Raw genomic sequence first — 20,180 nt, 5'->3', positions numbered from 1 at the left:
TGAAGATAATAAGAGGGGGAAGAGAGATAAAAGGAGGAGTAAGGTGGAGGGAACACGCTCCCACAGTCTCTCCCTATAGATATGCTTGCTGATTTAATATATGTTTTATATTGACTTTTTTTTAAAAAAAAAAAATTCTGCCTTGTTAAAAAGAGGAGGGAACAAAGGAAGAAACTCTGCTTCATTAGGTTTTCATTTTTAAAATACCAGTACTCCAAGCCGGACATGCCTGTAACCTCAGCACTCAGAAGGCAGATGTGGGAGGATTACCACAAATTTGAGGTCAATCTGGTCTAGACAGCGAGTTGCAGGTTAGCCACAGCTACATAGGAAGACACTGTCTTGAAAAGAGAGAGGGAAAAAAAGATTATTATGGTGTGCTCTCTTTGTAATCTCAGAAACAACAGCCAAGAACTATTCACTTGTAAATATGTATGTGTGCATGGGGGTGCATACGCGTTCGCTCATGTATGTGGTTAAGTGTGTGTGTGTGTGTGTGTGTGTGTGTGTGTGTGTGTATGCGCCCGCGCACGCGCGCACGCGTGTACGTGTTTGGCTTCAACTCCCCCACCCTATCGCAGTGACGGCTGTTCATCATAACCAGGACAATTAACCATCCCCTTATTATTCACACGTCATGATTACTAATCACCCTTATTAATATCCATGCTTTGCAAAAGCAGGCAGCAGTTTGGCTCAGATGCTCCGCACTCCATGGGAATCCAATCCCAACCCTAGGCGCGTTCCTTCTTGTTTGGTGCCTTTACCTCTCCAGGATCTGGAAAATCTGCCCCTCCCTACACATCCACCGTGGCCACTGGCCATGGCTGTCCCACCCTGCTCACTCAGAGGGGCCTCACAGCTCTGGAGGGACGTCTAAGTTCCCAGCTCCACCCACCTCCTGAATCACCAACCTCCCTTCGCTGGGACGGAAACAAAAGACTTCTTCCCACAAGGATTCCTTTTCTCAAACCACCCACTGTGCTCGGCAGGTAAGCTTTGCACCAGACAGCGACAAAACCAGAACTCCGTGGCTACACAATTCATCCACCCTTAGTCTCGAAGCATGTTATTTTAGGGCACGGGGTGCCCCAAAAGTCCCATGTTCCACCAGTGAAAGATAACACTGACTGGCTGGCTGTGTGGAATTCCCTGGCTGCTGGTGTTTGGTGCAGGTGTGTACTGTGGCTCACTTCTTCCCTCCATGTAGTGGTGATTGAAGCTCTGGGAAATGCGGAAGGGAACGGTGCATCGGGCAAGCAGGATCACATTGCCAGCCAAAGGGGGTGATACAACCATTTCTGGCTTCAGGGGAGTCCAGATCTGTCACCAGAGGTGGCCATCATCTGTGTGGGGGTCAAGATAGCCAGTACTGACCATTGCCCAGCCCACCTGAGAGGCAGGGCCTCGTTCTCATCCCTGGACCTGCTCATGGGACAGACTAAGGTGAAAGGATAAAAGATATTTGAAGAAAACACTCAGGGTCCTAGCCTGTATTATAGCAAGAAATGAGCCACGTTTCGTGTGCCCGACAACAAAGGAGGGACCAAACCAATGCTGGTCCGTCAACATGACAGAATGCCATGTGGCCATTAAAATGACAAGAGAGTGGGTTCTGCCACCTGAGGATGTCTGCAGGAGTCCGAATCAGCTTCAAGCTAGACAAAGGAAGGAGGCACAGCTGAGGGGTACAGTTCCAGGGAAGACAGGGTTCTAATCTAACCAGACACAAATCAGCCTCTACTGCCCCATTTGTAAAAGGCAACCCCATTGTTAGAACTGACCAAAGTGTGAGTGTGTAGAAACAGTTTCTTTGGATCTCTTTTGGAATAAGTCCATATGACTTACACTATGGACACTCCCATTTTAAAAAGAGAGAGAAGAGCAGGCATGGGATGTATTCCCTTATCCCAGCACTCAGGAGGCTTAGGCAGAGGATCTCTGAGTTCGAGACCATCTGGTCTACATCGTAAGACCCCCATCTCAGAAGTATTTGAAAAGAGAAAGAGAGAGGAAAAGAGGAAAGGGGAGTTAGAGAGAGACTGTCACAATGTGTGTTTTTGCAAGAGGGGAGACAGACTGTGTTGCTGAAGCGGAAGGACACTGGCAGCAGATAACCCTCCATATTCCATTCCGGCGTCCAGTCTGCGATTGTGCTGTTACATGGTAAATGGGATAAAGGCTACAGACAGAAGGCTCTTGCTGACAACCTGGGTTCAGCCCCCAGCGTCCACATGGTAGCTCAGAACCATCTATAATTCCAGCCGTACATCCAATAGCCTCTGCCGGCACCAGGCTTGCATGTGGTGCATAAACACACCTGCAGGTAAAACGCTCACACACAGGAGAGAAATTGATTCTTCCCTCAGTCCTCTAGGTGGAGCCAGCCTGCCCACATGCCCACGGTAACTCAGAATGATCCACCCAGGCAAAGAAAGGCATGCTTAGTAAGCCATGAACTCTGTAGGAATGGGCGATCTGATCAAATGTCAGAAATGAGTATGAAACTACAAGAAATTGTTAAGGGGGACTCAATCCAGGAACTGGGCTCAGGGGAAATCCATATGGGGACCAGAGCAGGAATTCTGGAGATTCAGTGAATCATGGCTGTCCTTTGGCATGAATAGATTTTTTTTTTCTTTTTTGAGACAATGTAGCCCTGGCATGTGCTACCACACCCAGCTTTTTTTTTTTAACTATTTATATGTGAGGTTTTTTTTTTCTTCAAAATCCCCAGATATATATGTGTGCGTTTTGTTTTTTTTTTTTTTGGTTTTTTTCGAGACAGGGTTTCCCTGTAGTTTCTAGAGCCTGTCCTGGAACTAGCTCTTGTAGACCAGGCTGGCCTTGAACTCAGAGATCCACCTGCCTCTGCCTCCCAAGTGCTGGGATTAAAGGCGTGCGCCACCACCGCCCGGCTTATATGTGAGTTTTTATATTAAAGTTTTTTCTTTCCAAAATATAAAAGAGGAACTGGAGCCTGGTGGTGGCGGCGCACGCCTTTAATCCCAGAGCTCAGGAAGCAGAGGCAGGCAGATCTCTGTGAGTTTGAGGCCAGCCTGGTCTACAGAGCTAGTTCCAGGGCAGCCAAGGCTACACAGAGAAACTCTGTCTCAAAAAAAAACAAAAAACAGCCGGGCGGTGGTGGCGCACGCCTTTAATCCCAGCACTCGGGAGGCAGAGGCAGGCGGATCTCTGAGTTCAAGGCCAGCCTGGTCTACAAGAGCTAGTTCCAGGACAGGCTCTAGAAACTACAGGGAAACCCTGTCTCGAAAAACCAAAAAAAAAAAAAAAAAAAGAAAGGGCTAGAGATGTGTTGGGGGGGCTGCAGACCCCCTTGATTTTCTTTGCCTGCCCACACCCTTTGCCTGCTGGAGTAAACTGAGCAAAACAACTTGTTTACCTGTGCCTACAGCTGCTCTGAGCACGAGACCTTGACGGCAGGAGAGTGGTTTCTGGTGAGCCTGCAACCGAAAGATCCCGAGAGCTGGGGCGTGGCCAGAGCCCTATACAAGCTGCCCCTGAGCACAATAAAGTTGGCATTCTTTTTTTTTTTTTTTTTTTTTTTTTTTTTTTGGTTTTTCGAGACAGGGTTTCTCTGTGGCTTTGGAGCCTGTCCTGGAACTAGCTCTTGTAGACCAGGCTGGTCTCGAACTCACAGAGATCCGCCTGCCTCTGCCTCCCGAGTGCTGGGATTAAAGGCGTGCGCCACCACCGCCCGGCCTAAAGTTGGCATTCTTGTATCAAGAATGACCTGTGTCCCCGTCTGTCTGTGTGTGCGTGTGTTTTTAAATCTCCAAGCCTGGTTCCCAGCTCGCGTACCGTAGATCGTAGAGCAGATGTTAAGTTTTACAGAGATGTCGGTAGAGTGTTCGCTTAGCGTGAGCAAATTTCTTGATTTGATCCATAGTACTTCATAAATGGCACAGAGGTGCACACTTCCTAGCCCATGGGAGAAGAAGGCAGGACGATCAGAGTTCAAGATCACCCGAGGGGAGGAGAGAGAGAGAGGGAGGGAGAGGAAGAATATAAATTTAGCTTCCTAACCTCTACTCCAGGGAACAGCCTGGAAACCTGGCTAGCAAAACCTTCTCTCCCTCAGCTCTCTCAGCCACTGCTGGATGGGAAAACCTGTCTCTTCTGCTCTCCTGGGAAAGAAACCCATCTAGAGATCTAATATAACTATGAGAGATACAGGCAGCAAACTGTGCTCTCTCCCTCTCTCTCTCTCCCCCCACTGTGTATGTGTGTGTGTGTGTGTGTGTGAGAGAGAGAGAGAGAGAGAGAGAGAGAGAGAGAGAGAGAGAGAATTTCACTATGTAGTCCAGCAGCCTGGCCTCAAGCTTGAGATCCTCCTGCCCCAACATCACCACGCCCAGCTAAAATTGTACCATTATGAAGACAATTTCTCAAGCTCTTGCCCTCCCTACTATCCGGTGGGGGGAGCTATGCAGGGACAGAGCTGCTCATCTGCCAGCCACCCCCCGCCCCAGAACTGCTTTCTTGTCTCTGTGCTAATATCAGATTGTGCACCTGAAGGTCACATGACATTTCTGCCCTGTGGGACAGTGCCCAGTAGCACAACTGTTTCCTAGCAGTAGGTCAGATGATTTCAAGGAGGAGTGGGTGAGCTAGGTGGGGAAGAATGTACCCCAAAAGGGAGGGAACTCCCCATGCCTATTGACAGCCCTGCCCAGGCCCAGCACTAAGTTGAGTAGCTGGAGGGAGAGTGGATTCCATCTTCACCTGGAGATTTATTTCTTGACTTCCATAGTGCCCTTGGGGAGCAGTGATAATTCTCAGCTGAGCCCAGCATTCATCTCCGTGCCTCTGCCAGCACCTCTTTCCCACATGTGCACTGACCAGCTCACTAGAGCCCAGGTGACTTGCAGGAAACATGGAACACAAGCCTGTGAGATGGCTCAGTGGGTAAAGGCATTTGCCTCCAAGCCCGGTGACCTGAGTTTGATACCAGGGATCTACATGGTGGAAACAGAGAACCAGTTCCTGTAAGTTGTCCTCTGACCTCTATATATACACCATGTCATGAATGAGTGTAAATAAAATGTAATTTAATAAAAAGATGGAGCACAAGTATGGAGCTTTGATGGCCACACACCCCAATCTATGTAGCCCTTTCCCTCTGCGTAGTTTACAAAGGCCTGGGAGCAGGACAGAGGTTATGAACCCATCTGTCAAGATGAGAAACATTAGGTTCATGAAAGGTGAAGGATCTGCACCAGGTTACACCCTCCAGAGTCAGTGGCCACAATAATGCTGACCAAGCCCCCAGCGGTCTCTGTTGACTGAGTGTCTGGCCCTGAACCCAGTGCCTTCTGGGAATCTACCATTCATGATGGTCCTACCCCAGAGAAAGTATTATCCCCATTTTACAGATGAACTAGGAGCTTAAAGATGGTAGAGGCTGGGAGAGTCACTTCCTCATACAGTCTGACTCTAGGAGGTTCCCTCAGCTGCTGGGGAGACCTTGTCTACCTGGCCCCCTCATTCCCAGCCCCACATGTGCTGAATGTGTGGGCACTTGATTAACTGAATGAGTCTGCCTCACCGAGCCCTCCTGCCACCCTCTAGACCCGTCCTGCTAGTCTCTGTCCTAACTGCTGGCCCCTCTCCAGCCAACCTCTTCCAGCATCTGGGAGTTTCAGGGTAACAGCCCCTGAACCCTCAAGAGGCTGGGAGGTCATTTCGCCCCTTCACTCATTCCCTAGTCCCTGCCTTTAGGGTTTGTGGTTTGTCCCCATGTCAGCAGCCCTGGGAGTCAACACATTAAAAAGGAAAGGTTGGTTTTGGCTCAGAGATTTAGAGGCGCTGGTGTACCAAGCCATGGCTTTTAGGCCACTGGCAGAGGTGGTGATGGCAGGGAGCATATGGCAGAGTAAAACTGTTCACCTCAAGGCCAGAAAAGTCAAAGAGGGAGATGAAGGATCAGTCTCCCTTTGAGGGCATGCATCCAAAGCCCCACAACCTCCCAGGCATGCCTCCCTAGGGCTCTACTAAGCACCACCCAGGGGGCCAAACCCTTAACATATGGGCCTCTGCGTGACCTTTAAGGCTCAAACTACAAGTCCCCATGGTCTTCCTTACCTCAGTTTCCTCACCTGTTTCAGACATGATGTAGACTTCTGGAAAGAGGCTTAGCAAGCCTACCCTCTGCCTCCTCTCCCAAGACATTTCTGGGGTTCTCTTTCTCTCTGGGTCCACAGAGCCCTGACAGTCACAAACCTCCAAGGATGCAGGGCAGACCCTGTGTGGTCAGACATGGCTGCAGGCCCTCCTCCTAAGTTCTCACTTGCTGATGTGATGAAATATTCTGACCAAAAGCAGCTTGGAGAGGGAGGGTTTATTTGGCTGACAGGCCCAGGCAAGAGCTCAGGACAGGAACCTAGAGGCAGGAACTGAAGCAGAGGCCATGGATGGATGCTGCTTACTGGATTGCTCACCAAAACTTGCTAACATTTTGCTTCCTTATAGAACCTAGGACCGTCTGCCCAGGGGTGACACCACACACAGTGATGTGCTGGGCCCTCCCACTTCAATCAACTCCCCTGCCCTGCAAAAAATAAATAAACAAACCAAGACTATAGGCTTCCCCATAGGCCAGTCTGATGGAGGCAATTTTTATTTTTATTTGAGGTTTCCTCTTCCCAAGTGACTATAGTTTGTGACAATTTGACAAAAATTAACCATCATGATTTCTAAGCACGGAAATGATAGTGTCTAAGGCAGGGTGTTCTAGAAGATTGGACCCCACAGTGTGATGAGGCTTTGGAGATTGTTGTCAGCCCCCAGAAGCCTCCATCCCCCACCCCATCCCCTACTCTAAGTTACTCAGTTAACAACAGTATTTCCAGGGACCTGAAGGCAGGAGATGCAGATACCACTTCCAGCACAGGGCCACAGTCTCCCCAGGGTGGCTTTGTGTGCATAATCCTATTTAAGTCCCCTCCAAACTCTGAAGCCTGCTGCTATGATCCCCAAAGCCCAAAGTCTCAATGATTCTCCCAAGGTCACATGGTTAGGATGGCTAACTAGGACAAAACCTCCCAGCTCTCTGGGGCCAGAGTCTGGGTCTGGCCCCAGGATTCAGGCTGGCCCCTCCCCCACAACCCCTTGGGCTTCCTCAAGCACACACAACTCTCACAAGCTCAAGGCTCAAAGGACAAGTAAGATATACCCTGGACCCACAGCAATCAGTGAGAGGATAGCTGCCCCATGCCCTCACCCAGATGAACTGCTTAGGGAGACTTCAGTGTAGCCCTCTCCCCGCCCCCTGCCTTCTCCTTTCCTCTCCCCTCCTCTCCTCTCCCCTCCCCTGGCTTCTATGTCCTCACTTCTGCTATTTTAGAACTAAACACTAGAGCTCCCAAGAGTGACCAGACGTCAAATGAGTCGTGTTCAGTCCTCGGTCCCCATCTTGTCATCTGTGTCCAGAAACCTTTGGCACAGCTCTAGCCTTGGGTGCTAGGCCCAGTGAGACCTGCCTTCTTCCCAAGCTGTGCCCACCCTGTCCACTGACCACGGCATGGTCTGAACATTAGCTAGTATCGGAGCGCCACCTAGTGCACGTGGAAGGCAACTCCAGCTCAGAATCCTGCCTGCAGGTTGGCTCTAGGAAGTGGGATGCTACCCAGAGGTGAGGGTGGAAAAGAAAGGGCTTCTAGCCTGGGACCCCAAATGTAGACTTCTGGCATCACGTGAAGAGGGCTCTTTCAGTCACGGAGCCCCAAGATCCAGTGAGCAACAACTTCAGTTGAAAAGCTTTGTTCTGGAGTGGGTGAAATGGCTCTTGTCACCAAGCCTGGTGGCCCGAGTTCCATTCCTGGAACAGAGACGGCGAAAGCAAAAAGGGAGCTGGTGGGATAACTGAGCAGGTGACAAAGTTTGCCATTAAGCCTGGCGACATGAGTTCCATGTCTAGGACCCACATGGTAGAAGAGTAGCATATTGGCATGTGTAAAGATCTCTCTCTCTCTCTCTCTCTCTCTCTCTCTCTCTCTCTCTCTCTCTCTCACACACACACACACACACACACACACACCCCACAAATAATAAATATGTAAAAAATTTAAAGCCCCCACGTCAGACGTGTGAAATAGTATTGAAGCCCAACTCACACAGTTGGCACACGGAATAGAGAGAGGCCGTTTGCAAAGGTGTTTGTGAAGGATTTCTTATGACGACAGCTTTTGAGGCCTGACTGGTGTTCAACAGTACATCCAAGGCAGACAGGATGAGTGGTAGCATCTCACCCAGGTGACTTCTTTACAGATGTTGGCTAGGAGGCAAAGGCAAGACAGGGTGATGCTTAGTGCTACTGCAAAGCAAAACCAGGACGTGATCCCCGTCCACATCCCACTAGAGTATGTAGGATGCCCCCACCCCACGGGAGATAAGAGGGTAGAAGAAGCTGCTTTTGCCCCAGACGGGTATGGGAAGCAGGCCAAACAGGGTAGGGGGTGAGGGGCAAACAGCCTCTTTATTAACACAATTATTTTATTTGCCGAAAAGTAATCATCCTAAGTGAGGTCAATGTGGCTGGCACAGGACCGGCCCTGCAGGCGGCTGGTCCGTGTTACCATGGCAACGGAGCCCGATCCCTTCCTGCGACTGTGAAGGCTTGAAGCTCCTGAGAAAGGAGACCCCAGACCATTCTTCCTCCCCAAAAGAGGGCTTGAGGAGACGCTGGGTGTTTAGAACCCCCCACCCCAGGCCTCAAGATGTCCAACAAGAGCCCCAGAGAAATGGTCTAGCCCTAAATCACAGGAGTTCTAGAGGAGAGGCAGAGCCCTTGGAAGAAGGGAGAGGCTAAGCACCGTCACCTGACCTGTTTACAGATAACTGTGGCTCAGAGGGACCGGGGACCTGGTCACAGATGCAGGGCACATGAAGGTTTGGAAACCCGGGTCTGAGGCCCGAAGCATCATTCAGTTGCCTTCGGTGTGACAATAACAAGGAAGGGGTTAAAGCAGGATCTTGACCTACTGACTGGAAAAGCTGTTATTGGGGCGGTGGGGGAGGGGGGCGCGTGAGACACATGAAAGTCAGAGAGATCTGAATTCAAATTCCAACTCTCTGCCTTCAGGCCACGTCACCTTCAGCAATTTGCACTGAGCCTCTCTTTAAGTCCCCTCTACACACCTGACACTCCAGCCTCTGTGAGATGCAGTTGTGACTAAGGTATTTCCCCATCTGGAGTGTGGGTCAAATCAATCCTGCTCTGGGAACTTCTCAACATGATACCACCATGAAAATCTCCTTCTGTCGTTTCCACTCAGATCTCAAAGGAGATCTACTCTGCCGAAACACGCCTTGTCCCCAAATCCTCTAGTCTTGAAATGCAGTAGTGTGTGTCTCAGGCTGGAGGTCCAGCGGACAGCCCAGCAAAGCAGGCTAAGGTTGCCTGCAGCTCGTTTGGGCTCAAACTTTGCCTGTCTACGGAGTCTACTGCCCTCTAGTGGCAAAGTCTAGCATCACACGAGATTGCTGCAAAACCCCTGGAAAGGTCCCATCTGCAAGCAACCAGGAACTCCAGGAAAGCTTTGGGAGATGTCAAGCATAACTAAAACTTCCAGATGTGGGTATGGGGATAGGAGTGGGAGCAAAAGGTATGTTAGATGTGGAAATATCTCTAATAAAAGTCTATAACCTGGCCGGGCGATGGTGGCGCACACCTTTAATCTGAGCACTCGAGAGACAGAGGCAGACAAATCTCTGAGTTCGAGGCCAGCCTGGTCTAGAGAGAAAGTTCCAGGATAGTCAGCACTGTTACACAGAGAAACTCTGTCTCGAGGAAAAGAAAAAAGAAAAATCCCCAGACGGCTGGGGAGACGGCTCAGTGGCTAAGAATGCTTGCTGATTTTCTAGAATATCATGATTTGACTCCCAGCATCCACATGGTGGCTCACAACTCTCTGTAACTCCAGTTCTGGGGGATTCAGCTCCCTCCCTCTGGCACTGCATACAATAGTGCACATACATACAGGCACAATACTCACATATAAAGTGAAAGTAGGTAAAATCTCTTTTAAAGTTTTTATTATTTATTATGTATATAGTATTCTGCCTGCATGTATGCCTGCAGGCCAGAAGAGGTTGTTATAACCAACATTACAGACACAGACGGTTGTAAGCCCACTATGTGGTTCCTGGGAATTGAACTCAGGACCTCTGGAAGAACAGCCAGGTTAACCTCTGAGCCCTCTGTCCTATTCATAAATAAAATCTTTTTAAAAATTTAGCTCCAGCCAGGCGATGGTGACACATGTCTTTAAACCCAGCACTTGGGAGGTAGAGACAGGCAGCTCTCTGTGAGTTCGAGGCCAGCCTGGTCTACACAGCAAGTGCCAGGACAGGCTCCAAAACTACACAGAGAAACCCTGCCTTGAAAAAACAATAAACAAACAAACAAACAAATAAATAAATAAATAAATTAGCTCCAGAGCTGATGAGATGTCTCAGTAGGTGAAGGCACTTGCTGTCAGGCCTAACAATCTCAGTTCAAACTCCAGGACCCACGTGCGGTGGCAGGAGAGAACTAACTCCCTCAATTGTCCTCTAACTTCCACAGCTTGGTGAATGAGCCACCCCCATAATAATAAATAAATAAATGTAATTTAATAAAAAACAACACATATATCTCCAGGTGGTGGTGGTGGCACACACCTTTAATCCCAGCACTCAGGAGGCAGAGGCAGGCAGATCTCTGTGAGTTCGAGGCCAGTGTGGTCTACAAAGCAAGTTCCAGGACAGTCAGGGCTGTTACACAGAGAAACCCTATCTCAAAAAAACAAAAACATTTAAAAATAATAGCCCCTGACCCCAAAGTTCTTCAGACTCAAAGCAGAAAGGGTAGCCAAGCAGCTACCCTCCTCCTCTTGGGAGGCTGAATGTTGAAGGTCCCTGTCCTCTTGCAACACCCTTTCCTGGTAGTCTTCTCCACCAGGTGCAGCAGGGTCCCATCCTCCTGTGACATGTCTGTGACAGAACTCCTGTCTGGACACACCTGGTATCTGGCCGACTCATCCACGCCCATCAGTCTCAGCTGCGGCTGCCAGGCTGTCCTTGGACTGTGTCAGGAGGGAGCAGGAGGACGGCTCAGAGCGGACCCATGCGCCGACCAGACAGACACATCCCTTTTCCTCAGAGGATGCCCAGGCCACCCTGGCAACCGAGAGAACACCTGAGGAACTGGCGGGTGGGCGAAAAGAGGATTAATGAGAATTAGTCACATAGAGCCCCTGAAAGGTGGGGAGGCCCTCGAAGGGGAGACAAAAGCGGCAGGGCCGAAGGGGCTTAATGGCCTGGGAAAATTCTAACAGAGGGAAGCAGGGCTTAGAGGACGTGAGTCTGGCTTCATAGCTGGAGCTCCTCGGTGGGCAGTCACACAGTGGGGCAGGAAGCTGGGGGCAGGAAGCTCAACTCAGCCTAAAGGCTAACCAAGGACTCACAGACCAGGCTGCAGACTGCCTTGCCCTGGAAGGGACTAGGGAAAGAGGCATTGAACCAAAGCAACTGTGCGGGAATTTAAGATGGATAGGGGTTGGGACCCTTTCAGGGCCCCTTCCTGTGCACATGAGATGGGAGAGCACGTGGGCGTTACACTGAGCTGCACCGGTACAAGGGAGCAGACGTGACCTATCTGGACTTCCCTAAGGCTTGCCTCCTTCCCTTTCAACAAATCTCAGTCTGAAGGAAGACACTGAGGAGGATTTGCCAACCAAACCAGGCATGCTGGGGCAAGCCTGTAATCCTAGCTCGCCGGAGGCCGAAGCAGGCGGATCGGGAGTTTGAGATCAGCCTCGGCTACATAGGAGGTTTGAACTAGGTGAGACCCTGTCTCAAAAAAGATAAAGAGAAAGAGAAAGAAGAAAAGGAAAGGCAAAGCAGGAGAAAAGAAAAAGAGCTTATCGATCAACTGAGGCGTGAGTAGGGGGATAGCCCAAGGATATCCTGAGGAGGTGGGTCTCAGCATTTCCCCCTTAGGCCAGGCTAGTCTGAGGGATGAACTGTATGGATCACTTTCTCATACCAAGTGGTCTAGATCAAGCATGGAAAGAAGGAGACTGCAAACCAGTATCATCTGCCCCATATAACTTATTAACATCCAGGCAAGATTAATCAAGCCCAGAAACCTCGAGCAGACCCCTAATTAGTTGCTGCTGATAACTATATTTGTCATGCTCTCCAATTATTCCACTGTAAATTTCAGAGTTTAATTGCACCTTGTTCTTCATTGAAGTGTCACTATTTGCACACGCTCCCCTAATTCTTTAGCAAATTTGACAAAATTCAGCATTAAATATAGATTATCTTTAGATTTCCATAATTAACACAACCAAACTGTCTCAGGCCTAAATATTTCTCTCAGTACCATAAATCTGGCCTGTCTCTGGTACCCAGAGAGCCGCCTCCAGCTCCTGAGCTGAGGCTGTAGGGAGAACATACAGGCACATCCATGAACTCACATGACATTCCTGGGCGAGACTGGGGCAGGAGGTGGGGCAGGCTTCATTGGGAACACACCTCTGCAGACACATCCCTGGGTGGAAGGCGCTATCTAATTGCCACTATGGAGCCTTACAAATGCCTGGAGAGAAGCAGGCAGCTGCTCCGTCTCCCAGAATGCCGGAGGTGAAACGGGTAGTGAGCTTCCTGTCACTGGAGGAATACAAGGACTCAACTGACCACTTGAGTAAGACATCGCACCGGGGCTACAGGCTGAGGATATGAAGTTGTGCTGGTCGCCTCTGGCCCCTTCTACCATTCTGTAAGAAGGAAAGCTTGAATCGGTCAGCCAGTGGGGTGAGCAGGATCATGGCCGGCCAGGTTCTCTGAATTGGAGGGTATCTGCACTTTGAGTCTACTTATGCAGGAGGTCCCCCTGGGTTCTTGTCACTGTGAAGCGTTCCCTGAACTGGATCTAGGTGACCTAGGCTGGAAGAGGAGAGGGGTGAGGACGCTTGGGGGAGAATGGAGGAAGTTTGGGTGTCAGGACCCAGCGGGCTGTAGTTGAGGTACTGCTTCCCCCACCCACCAGCGATGTGATGTCCCTGGTTCTCATTTTCTTCACTTGAATAAGGGCTGTCTATTTCTATCAATTGAAGAACCTCTAATGATCTAGAGGCTCAATCCGCTGGAGCTTGAAGCAGGTTGACCCTTTCAAGGCTTTCTACAGAACGGTGGTAACAGGTTCCTGGGCCTATCAGGTACTCAGCAAACTGTGGTGATCAGAATTAACCCCCTGAAAATCACCTTCCACCTGGAAGCCAGTGACCCCAGTGGCTTACATCCTCATACTCTGTGACTGCTCCCTGCAGCCCCTCGCCATCTTCTGAGGACTGGGAGCCCAGACTCCTGCATTCTGAACCAGTTTGGATCACTGCGGACACTCAAGGCAACTCAGGTCTCTATCTGGACCTGCCTAGTCCTTTAGGGCAGTAAACCCTGGATGTCAGCCTACACCCCGCCTGTCCTTCTGTACCTCTGCCTCTCTGTCCATATGTAGACTCCTAATCCCTAGGCCCTCCAGCTCTGCTACTGTTCTCAGAGATGGCCCAGCCCATCCTGGAAAAAAACTCCAATCTCATGAAAGGCCGTTGATCTTCTTTCAAAGTTACTGCAAGTCTACTCGGAGATCCCGTTGCCTTTTACCTGCTCCCATTTCAGTCCTTCAACTACTAACACAGCTTCTAAGGGAGAGGAGGGATGCCAGGCCGGTTAGGTGGTGCAGGGCTGAAGGTCACCAACCATGGTCCTTCAGGGTCATAAGATATGTCATGGATTTATGGGGAGCGAGCACACCACATGGAGGTCCCTGTCTTCCTTCAGGGCTTAGGCAGAGGTTTGTACCTGTCTCTGTGTGTGTCTCTGAGCATCTGTGACTGTGTGCAGAGATGGAGTGTGGCTTAGTCTGCCATAAACGCTACGCTCTGTGCCCTGAGTTATCTAGCCGGGAGACGAGGCTCCACTTGAGATGAACCCAACCAACCTGTGGTTCTCTCTCAGGGCCACAAGCTGGGTGGGGCTACCCTGCCTTCTACCCATCCCTGCCTCAATGTATCATCTTGAAGATGGGACACACTATAGACTTTATTGGGGCTGACATGGGGAGGCTTAAAATACCTTCTCTGCCCCTACCCTGCAGTACAAAGCCCCAGGCAGATATCTGATAGGAATGCAGAGAATGGGATCTAAGAGGTCTTGGCACTGAGGGACTGAGGGGTCTGGCACGGGGTCTGCCTGGGTATTGCCCAACATCAAGGTCAGTATTAATGGGAAAGAAGTCACAAATAGTGACCCTTTGATCTTTGTAGGGTGGCTGTGGCCTGGATACTGGCTGAGCCATTTGCCTCAAACTCCCCTTCCATACCAGCTAGGGATAGAGATTAATCATGGACTGGACTGGACATTCAAGTCCCAGGGATGACACCAAGATGGCCTACCCCCTGGAGTACCAATTTTGTTTTTGTTTTCCTGGGCAGGATGAGGAGGTGATTGTGACAGACTCTTGCTTGTGTAGCTTGACTGGCCTGGAAATTGCTAGGTAGTCCAGATTAGCCCGTGATGCTTAATATCCCTGCCTCGGCCTCCCTGCTTAAAATTATACAACTCTAGAAGCTAGAGAGAGGGCTCAGTGGTTAGAGCACTGGCTGCTCTTCCAGAGGTCCTGAGTGCAATTCCCAGCAACCACATGGTGGCTCACAGCCATCTCTAGTGTGATCTGCCCTCTTCTGGCATAAAGGCATGCTTGCAGATAGACCACTCATACATAAAATAAATAATAAATAAATAAATAAATCTTTAAGAAAATAATTAGCCGGGCGGTGGTGGCGCACGCCTTTAATCCCAGCACTCAGGAGGCAGAGGCAGGCGGATCTCTGAGTTCGAGGCCAGCATGGTCTACAAGAGCTAGTTCCAGGACAGGCTCTAGAAACTAAAGGGAAACCCTGTCTCGAAAAACCAAAAAAAAGAAAATAATTACACAACTCTTTTCCACTTATTGTAGTTTTGTACAACATATTATATAATTTTACATTTTGTTTTGCTGACTCACTGCTGCAGTCCCCTCTAGCATACAGTAGGTGCTCAATAAATACTTGTTAGTATAAGCTAAGTCTTGACCTTCTGTCTTCAGAAACACTCCGCTGTCCCCCCCCCCTTCACCTGGTAGAGCTACACTTTTAAGAAGTTTCACTATGGAGGCTGGAGAGATGGCTCAGAGGTTAAGGGCACTGGCTGTTCTTCCAGAGGTCCTGAGTTCAATTCCCAGCAACCACATGATTGCTCACAGCCATCCGAAATGAGATCTGGCAGGCAGAACACGGTATATGTAATAAATAAATAGAAAGAAAGAAAGAAAGAAAGAAAGAAAGAAAGAAAGAAAGAAAGAAAGAAGTCAAGCATGGTGGCACACACCTTTAATCCCAGAGGCAAAGGCAGGTGATCTCTATGAGTTCAAGGACAGCCTGGTCTACAGAGCGAGTTCCAGGACAGCCAGGACTGCTATACAGAAAAACAAGGTCTCAAAAAAAAAAAAAAAAAATTAAAAAGTTCCACTGTCAAGTCCCAGTAGAGGAGCGGGAGCCCCACTTCCTTCTCTGGACCCCCAGTTCCCAGTCACACTCTACCCCAGCCTCTGTACCAATCCTCTCCATCAATACTGGCCTGGGGCAGCCACACTTGAATGCCCACCCAGATCAATAACCAGCGGCTGCCATTGATCAGCCCCTGGGGTAATGAGAATCAGGGGAGAAAATAAAAGAGAAAAGGGACAGACAGGGAGTGCAAACTTAATTCACAAGGAGAAGGAACACAATTCTGGATTCTCCAGGGGACTGAGACTCCGAGACTCCCTGCAGCACCCACTGCAGGTCTTATGACCTTGTGCAAGCCCACGCACAGTCCAGTGGGAAGCTGGGGGCGGGGTGCACTGAGGTAGGATGTCACTGTAGATTTGCATAGAATGACCACTGGCAAGTGCAGTTTCCCATCTACAAGCCAAAGGGAGGAACAGCCCTTCTTCCCAGGTGCCCTAAGAATTCACTGTGGTTAACTGAGCCATCTTGTGAGTAGTGGAGAGCCTTAGGAAAGGTGCATCCCCCAGACTGTCATCATGACCATTACTATATGCTATTGCTCCTGATCCCAACCCACCAAGGCGAGAGAGCCACAGATATAAGAGGGACTCAGACAAGACAAAATCCAGCCCCTTGCACAAAGCCCAACCCTACTGGCACCTTGTCTCTGGTAAGAGCTGTCTATGCCAGGCCTGGTGCAGAGCCCAGGGGTCTATGGAGCTTTCTCTTGGCCCTCCATCAACCCATTTCCCCCACAGAATCAATGCAGCTGCAGCTGGGAATTACAGACTTGCTGCCTCTGACGCAGTCTGAGTGAAAGGCCCAGGCCAGCAGGAAACATGGGAGGCCTTCTGCTGCTGCGGAGAGAAGGCAGGGAGACAGTTAGCCTCTGGCCTCAGGATCTCTTAGTTATTTAAACAGCAGGGTGTCTGAGACACGAAATGACTGGACTGGGGGTGTAGCTCTCTTGTTCAGCATACACAAGCCCCCAGCACTGTGTAAGTCAGGCATGGTGGTGCACCTCTGCAACCAAGCAAGATGGAGGCAGCAACATCAGAAGTTTAAGGTCAGCCTCAGCTACATCGTGAGCTGGAGGCTTGCCTGAGCTACCTGAGACCCTGTGGGTATAGGAGGCAAGAACCTGACAGACCTGGAACCCATGTAAAAGTGGGAGAGAAACAACTCCACAAAATTCTTTCCTGGCCTCCTCATACATGCTGTGGCACACACACACACACACACACACACACACACACACATGCTGTGGCACACACTCACACACACACACATGCTGTGGCACCCACTCACACACACACACATGCTGTGGCACCCACTCACACACACACACATGCTGTGGCACTCACACACACATGCTGTGGCACACACACACACAATGCTAATATAACAATAAGCACAGGAGGGCTGGAGATATGGCTCAGTGGTTAAGAGCACTGGCTGCTCTTCCAGAGGTCTTGAGTTCAATTCCCAGCAACCACATCTGGCTAACAACCATCTGTAATAATATCTGGTGCCCTCTTCTGGCACATGGGCATACATGGAGGCAGAATGTCGTATACATAACAAATAAATAAATCTTTAAAAAAAAAAAAAAAACAATAAGCACAGGAACCCTTCCTGACTGCAGAGGGACAGAAGGACTTAGAACACTCGCAAGAAGGGACCCAGACTACTGTTTCCGTTTCCCCTAAGGGAAACGCCCAATTTGTAGAAAGTGTTTGGGGTTGCTAATAAGTCACAAAATCAACTGCTTTTCAATGAGTCTCCTTTTTGATACCCACAGCCCCCAGTGTGTGGAACAAGGGGCCAGTAAAAGAGAAAGCAGGGCCAGTAGCTCTCCTCCCCTGCAGCCAGTGAGGGCGTCCTCCAAAACAGAAGTGTGATGGAGAGACCCAGTAGCCATGAAAATCCCTCTGGGGCTGCAATTGAAGGGAACTTTGTTAGAAGCAGCCTACTCTCCACTCAATGGTGGTTCCACCCTTTTCCAATCTTGGAAGAAGCTGGGAATATCACCTGAGGAAGATCTGAAGACTACAGGGCCTCTCTCGGGCCTTCCTCCCCCTCCCCCCACAATCCAAAACAAGGCTCTGCCTGCAAAACAGTAATTCTCAGAGCAGTTTGCCTAAAGCAAATGGCCACTGTTAGCAATTACTGGGTTCACAATTTATAGAGCTCCATGTAGCTCCCACGAGGTACGGTGTCCTCATTTTACATAGAAAGCAAATGATAAGCAGTTTTCAGAGGCGAGTCCATGTCAGAAAAGGCGAGTGGGAACCAGACGGAAGGGTCAAGCCACGTTCACCCTGAGGATCCTGAAGGAAGGAACCAGGATGTAGTCCTGGGCGGAGGTGGGTGGGGGTTAGGGAGGGATTGACACCAACCTGCGGGTGAGAGGCCGAGAGGGGCAGGAAAAGAATGGGCTACCCCAGGTGCGTGCCTCCTGATCAGGCAGGCCTCTAGGACACTCAGGAGAGGGGACCAATGATAGCTCCCTGGTTAGTGGCCAGCCTCCCTGGTGTAAGGCCCCTCTCTGTGCACATTTGGAGCACAGCCTTTAAATGAGGACCACGGAGCTCAGGCTGGGTGGGAGGTGGTCAGAACTTTCTGGAGTGCTTCCCCCGCAGGATGAGCCTGAGACCACCGGGGAGGTGTTAATGAAACAGGGAAACTGCGAACAGACCCAGGAGTGATTCTAATCTGACACCTCCACCCCAGCCCCCACCAGTAATGAGCTGGGACCTGCCCTTCTCCCCAGAGAGGGGGTGAGAAGGAGGGGTCCTCGGGCATCTTCTGACTTCAGAAGCCCCCTTTCATCATCTTTCATCATCATGGATATTTTCATTGCAGTACAAAGCTCACACACATGGGCGCCACTATTTCCTGTACACTGTGCTAAGTCTCTTTCATATATCTGATTATGAATCCTCCCCTCTAGTTGAAACCTATAGGATGGGCACCATCTTGCCTCTATTTTACAGAAGAAGCAACTTAGCTAAAGCAAAGCCAGCATCAGGACCAACAATATGGGTCTGTCTGGAATCTGTGATCACAGCATGGTGCATGGTGGTGTACGTCTATAATACCAGCACTCAGGAGGCTGTGGCAGAGAGACCATGAGTTCGAGGCCAGTGCTGAAGATATAGCTAGGATGGTACAGCGTTTGCGTAAGATGCATTAGCCTCTGGGTAGGATCTCCAGAAACAAATAAACCCATGATCTAAGCACTTTAGAGATGGAGGCTAAAGAATCCAGGAGATTAAGGCCAGCCTTGACTACGTAGTGAGTTTGAGGCTGCACGAGACCTTGACTAAATAAAATAAAGGAAATTCAAATTAAAAGTTCTCTGTGCTTTTGGTACAGCGCACCTGGCATTGTACCCACCAAGGATGCCACACAGAGAGGCAGGGCTGGGGTGGGAGATAAAGGCAGCATGGCCACCATGTGTCCTTGAAGTTCCAGAGGGAGAGGAATGAAAGGTGGGTAGGATTCCAGCCCCACCATTAAGGGCTTCCTGTCTGTTCGCTCTTTCCTTCCCAGGTGTGCAATGAGCATGGGCGTTAGGGTACAGCTCTGCCCACTGCCTGGAGAAGGAGGGAGAGGATAGGGAGGGCTATAGAAGTGGGGGGGGGGATGCTGAGAAGACCCCTTCCCACCTCCCTGCTGGGGAAAGGAAGGGCTGAGGTGCTCCAAGCAGAGTCCCTGTTTGTAAACATCATTAATCAGAGATTAGCAGATGGGCATGCTAATTGCACCTGTGGAAGTGAGAGACCTCAAGGTTGATTACATTTACAAACTGTGGGGATCCCTGGTGCCTGGCCCTGCAGGAGCAAGAAGAGGGATCTAGTTTAGGGCCCCAGGCGTGGGGAAGATTTGGCAATGTAGCCTCTTGATTTTATACACGCACGTGTGTGTGTGTGTGTGTGTGTGTGTGTGTGTGTTTGTGTGTGTGTGTTTGTGTGTGTGTGTATTCCAGGCTGGCCTGGCTGGCTAGGCGAGAGGAAAGTTGGGATGTGTAGAGTGTGGGAAAATTCCAAGTTAGTTCCCAGCCCTCCTGAGAGCTTCACATCTTAACCAGGATGGAGGGGGAATGTGGAGGGGACTGGCCAAAAGGGAATTCTGTAAATGTTCTTTCCAGTCTAGCCTTCCTCCAACTCCTCCCAGTATCCCACGGAAAATCACTGTATTGCGGCTGAATGGAAGTCCAGAACCTCTGGGGAAACTGAGGCCAGTATGAAAGAGAAGCCCCCACCTCCAGGCTGGTCTTCGGGTGCTGTAGGAAACAGCAAGCGGCCTCCAGATGTGAGCGGTGGCCTTTCCTTGTATGTTCTTGCATCTGCGTCTTACAGATGATGAAAACTGGGGCCCGGAATGTTTTAGCCATGTGGGTGCCTGGTGCCAGCTTCCCTAAGACTGGAGTTATGGATGGCTGTGAGCTGCCACGTGAGTGTTGGGAACTGGACCTGGAAGAGCTGCCAGTGCGCTTAGCTGATGAACTATGACTCCAGCCTGGTTTGCTTTCATTTACAGCCTAGGACTACCTACCTGCCCAGGGGTGGCACACACCAC

The sequence above is a fragment of the Arvicola amphibius genome, chromosome 4 (genome assembly GCF_903992535.2).
Source record: "Arvicola amphibius chromosome 4, mArvAmp1.2, whole genome shotgun sequence".
Lineage (NCBI taxonomy): Eukaryota > Metazoa > Chordata > Mammalia > Rodentia > Cricetidae > Arvicola > Arvicola amphibius.
The sequence above is the reverse complement of the archived record's forward strand: the minus strand, read 5'-3'. Positions refer to the sequence as shown.